This window comes from Castor canadensis, chromosome 7, assembly GCF_047511655.1.
Source record: "Castor canadensis chromosome 7, mCasCan1.hap1v2, whole genome shotgun sequence".
NCBI lineage: Eukaryota > Metazoa > Chordata > Mammalia > Rodentia > Castoridae > Castor > Castor canadensis.
In genome coordinates this window covers 13,931,627-13,936,798 of record NC_133392.1, presented here as the reverse complement: position 1 = coordinate 13,936,798, position 5,172 = coordinate 13,931,627, and the positions used below count along the sequence as shown (strand labels likewise).

General features: G+C 44.8%; 1 pseudogene; it reads left to right on the top strand.

Moving 5' to 3' along the window:
- The first annotated feature begins 3,943 nt into the window (after positions 1-3,943).
- On the top strand, positions 3,944-4,299 carry LOC109700673 (large ribosomal subunit protein eL31-like; annotated as a pseudogene).
- The last annotated feature ends 873 nt before the right edge of the window (positions 4,300-5,172 follow it).

Genomic DNA, 5,172 nt, shown 5'->3' with positions numbered 1-5,172 from the left:
ACCCACAGATGTATTTGAAGGCTGCTGGGAGCTTCCCATTCAGCAATCTAGACTCCAGAAAGGTGCAGAGACAACTCAAATCATCAAAACGCAGGGCTGACAGATGTCTTTAATATTTTACATCATATTTGCAAATGAGTTCTAATAATACACAAACCCACATTTGTACCAAAAAGGAAACTTAAACCCACAGCAATCTTTTCTTCCAGGAGATCAACAACTAGCTAAGTCAAGGATTTAAATGTATTCACAAATCAAATCTTCCACCTTCCCAGAGGATGTATTTGTTTGGTGAAAACATCTTTATAGCTTGCTCCTAAAACAGCTGGATGGGGCTGTTTGATGGAAATTGATTTTTCTGCAAAAATGTATTTCCAAATTACTTAGAAATAGCTTCTTTGTTCTCCATATGACAGGCCTGTTGACTGTTACAAAGTTTTCAAGGTTTCTTTTTAGGCACAGGGATCAAAAGGAGGGCCTCACAGACTGCGGGGCAGAGGGACTGATGGGGAATGATTGGGGCCTTAGCCCCAAAGTATGAGATTTCATTTAATCCTTACAGCCCTCATTCAGCAGGAATTGTTTTTCCCACTTTGCAAATGGGAAATGTGAGACTCACAAAAAGCTTGACTCACTCACTTCTCAAGGTCACCAGGTAGCAGAGGCAGAACTAGGACTTCAACCTGTCTCCCCATCTGGATTCCACCATCCTGCATCCTGTTTCCTGATCATGATTTCATTGGTAGGAGTCTTCACTTTTGGCCTGTCATCATCTCTTTCTCCACCCCACCAGCGTTCTGTCTTCACTAGAGGTAGGGAGGACTTTTGAACTTTTACCTGCCTGCCCCCGGCTGGAGGGGCCATTGACAATTCCTCCCAGACCTGCTCTACACTTGAGCAGAACAGAAGCACCCTTGGCCCTCCCAAAAGGCCTCACAGTCCCCCAGTGCTTGATGTTGTTCAGAAACATAGGGCAGGAAGAACTCTCTAGAGACTGGGCCTTTTCATTTTATTTCATTTCACAAACAAAATGAAAAAAAAAAAATCTTGCTAATAGGATTACTACCTCAGCAGGCCTAGGCAAGTGATTCCAAGGAAATAGAAAGTGTCCTGGCACACCTGAAGATTGATTGCAAGTCAGGGACAATGACAGGCAACCAGAAATTAATCAGAAGAGCTGTCTTCCACTAAAGGGAGGGGTGAGGAGAGAGAGTGTACAAATGCAGCCATTATGCAACCAGTTCCTATTGATTTTGTGCTTGATTTTTTGGGGGCCCAAGGCTCCCAGGAACAGGAGAAAGCAACCAGGTGGATCTCCAGGCTGCTGAATCCCAGCAGCTCCAACCACACCAGTCCCTCTTCCCCCATGGGCTGGCACTGCCAGTGATGGAGGAGCTTCCTCTGGTTCAGGTGTGATAAACCTGAGATCCTGTCCCCTGCCTTTTCAGTGGGTACTGGAGAGGTACTATGACTTCTGGGCCAAAAGAGGTCCATCTTTCTAATCCTGACCTGCCACCAGCAGCTCTAACATGAGGCTGATATACCAGGGCCAGCTTCCAGATTGTTATCTGCCCTCTCCTACCTCCTGTTAGGGATGTTGACACATGGATCTCACATACCTTGCCCTTCTGGGGTTCTTATCTCTCACATCTGTCAGGCAGTTTAGGGAGACCGGGAGTGAGCAGGCTGGGGGCCACTGGGGAGGCAGGTGCTCTGACTGAAGAGGAGAGGTCCAGGCCTGGCTGTACCTCAGAACCTGTGTGGTTCACAAGAACCCTGCTCTTTCAAGACCTCTGCTTAAGAAACATTCATGGACGTCATGAGTTCATCTTTGACTTTCTATCCTATGCTCAGGTCAAAAATTTTCTGGAATGCTCTATGCTTATATGACTCTCCCCTTTAGTTGGATAGTTTCTACTCCTTCTAGAAATCCTAGCTCCAGTTTCACCTTCTCGGCTCCCGAGAGGCCTTCCCTGATGTAATCTCACATCTTGCCTTGTCTGTCCTATAAATAACAAGCAAATGTCACTCACCTACTGCTATATACTTTCAGACCCAGCTTAGTGCCATATACCAAGGAAAGCAAGGCCTGATAGAGATGCTTCAAGCATCCCTTGGAGGCCCCAGGCAAATCTAGGTCATGGTGGGCACTGGATCCATTTCTGACGCTGTAATCAGTTGTATAGGCACCAGACTCTGTGCCAATCATTTTGGCTACTAGAAAGACCTCCCAGAGCCTCAGGACCATGGTTAGGAACATTTGGTCTCACTCATTCCTCTTCCTTTAAGGCCCAGTTATAACTGCTGATTTGCACCTTGTTGGTAGAAGCATCAGCTGCTTCCTTATTTTCCTGGTCTCTTTTCCACAGAGCCAAGCATGACAGCATGCTGAGGCAGTAGCCTTTACATATTCGTTCCCATGTCGATGGATGTGGACGTGTTTGGAGAAGATTGTGGGTGTCTGCCTGGAGAGGGGACACTCACACCTTAGTCAGGAGTGACCTTATATATTTATATGCTCCATTCTGAGGCAGTGAAGCCTCAGATTTGGGGCTCACAGGGGTGGCAATCCTGATGGATGGGAGCTGGAAGAGTCAGATTCTACCTAGGAGTATGCTTGTAGGCCTGTAAGTTTCCTCCTGCTGGTCACAGTGCAACCAAATTGTGTCCTCTCTGGTCAAGTTTACTCTCCAGGTCCATTGGCTCTCTGGGTGCCTGCTTTTCTGCTTGATGAGGAGAGAGCAGAGGGAGGCTTGGCTCTGGGGAGAATGTTATAGAGAGTGCCATCCAGAAACTGCACATGGGAAGAGCTGGCAGAGACTTGAGAGGCCAATCAGCACATTTCTATCTTCCCAACTTAACCATGCTGGAGCTTGGAAGGGTTTGTTTATTTTAATTTATGAAGAGCAAGAAACTCTTAGAACCATGAAGAGGTGACATGACTCTCTGGTGATCAGACACCAAATTTCCATGATTCAGATGGATGGATGCCAGGATCACAACAATGGCACCTTCTCTCAGGAGAGTCAGTTATGCAGGAGCAGTACTGAGTCTGGACTATGTGATCCCACCCCCATGCAATTGATTGGCCCATTGGTGGGCACCTGACCAAAGTTGAGCCAACCAGAATCCTTCCCTGTTAATTTTTCTGATTGGAGCCATTGGAGATGGTAGGTGTTAGGAGGTAAGATAGAAGCTCTGGGTTAAACACTTCTCAACCATGTGGAGAAAACAGGGCTGTAGTGAGAGTGAGATCAATAGGCAAAGGTATTTCAGTCTTTGGCTTCAGTTGTTTCTACTGCCTAGCTGCAGTTCCATCCTTCCCATGTTAGCTGGGACACCTTTTTGTCTGCATGTTTTGTCCCTTGTGACTAAAGCATGCTACATTAGCAAGTTTTCCATCACTGTAACAAAATACCTCAGAAAATCAACTTTAATGAAGAACGATTTGTTTTGGCTCAGGATTTCAGAGTTTTTAGCCCATGGTCAATTGACCCTGTGGTTTTGGGCCTGTGGTGAGCAGACAGTTATGGAGGGGGAGTGCATGGTAGAGCATAGATGCTCACTTCATGGCTGCCAGGAAGCAGAGAGAGAGAGAGAGGGGAAGAGGCTGAGCTCCTAATATCCCCATTAAAGCATGCCCCCAATGACTCAGTTTACTCCAACTAGGCTCCATCTCTCAAAATGTCCACCATCTCCCAACAGTGCCATCAGTTGGGGACTAAACCTTTAACATACGAGTTTCGGGGGACATTTAAGATGCAAACTGGGGCTGGGGCATGGCTCAAGAGGCAGAGCACTTACCTAGCATGATGAAGGATTCAATCTCCAGTATCACACAAAAAATAACTTGGGGTGGGGGCAGGGGGGAGAAATGACCCAAGCATTTAAAAAATTTAAAAAAATAAAAAAATAAAAAATAAAATAACTTGGGCCTGGCAGAATGGCCCTTACAAAGAAGGGTGGCAAAAATAAGAAGATCTGTTCTGCCATCAATAAGGTTGTTGGTGACCTGAGAATGGACCATCAATATTCACAAGCATGTCCATGGAGTGGGCTTTAAGAAGGGTGCCTCTTGGGCATCCAAAGAGATCTGGAAGTTTTCCGTGAGTCTGTTACAGACTCAACAAAGCTGTCTGGGTCAGTGGAATAATGACTGTCCCATTTCATTATCCATTGTTATCCAGAAAACGTAACGAAGATGAAGATTCACTAAATAAGCTCCATATTTTGATAGCCTATGGCTCTGATACCATGTTCAAAAATCTACAATCAATATGGATGAGAACCAACTGTTGAGCGTCAAAGTTTTTAAAAATGCAAAAAATAAATAATGAAATAAAATTTTAAAAATCCAAACTATAAAATGTGCTAACTCACAGAAACAAATCCTATTAAAATTAGACATGCCAGGAGGTATTTGCTCTTAAAATTCCCCACTTATATCTTAAGAAAGACCTTTCTGTTTCTATTCCTCTTCCTCCTCCTCCTCTCTTTCTCCTTTCCCTTGTCCTTCTTTTGGTGGTACTATGGTTTGAACTCAGGGCCTCAAACAGTGTTGAAATACTCAAGTCATGCCCCCAGCCCTTTTTGCTTTTTTTCCTTTTTTTAGATAGAATCTCATGTTTTTGCCTAGGCCAGTCTCAGTCAGAGATCCTCCTACCTCCACCTCCTGAGTAACTGGGATTACAGATGTATGTCACCACAACTGACAGAAAGACCTTTCCTTCTGAAGGAGATGATATCACAAGGAAGCTCTGCAACTCTGAAGTGTCTATATCAGCATTACATGAAGCTCTCTGGAAGAGCTTTTATCACTAAACGAAGTGCAACTTTGGGCTTTTCCTAAGCACTTGTGTTCTCCTCCATTGCTCTGTTGCTCTGATGTCCTTCATTTGACCTTGTTAGTGCCTTTGTTGGGATGGAGGAGGACTGGACTGGGAGTCCTGATTCTCTCTCTTCCCACTCATCCAATGTCAGGCAAACCACTGAACCTCTCTGGGGGTTTGTTTTCTAATCTATAAAATAGGGGAAATACTAATATCTAATTCATGAATTTATTTATCCCATCCACCTGGGAATGAAGTTTCAAACTCAGTTGCTGTGACTATCTGTTGTGAAACAAAAGCAGACCAACCATTTAACGCAATCCATTCCACTTAATGAATGCTG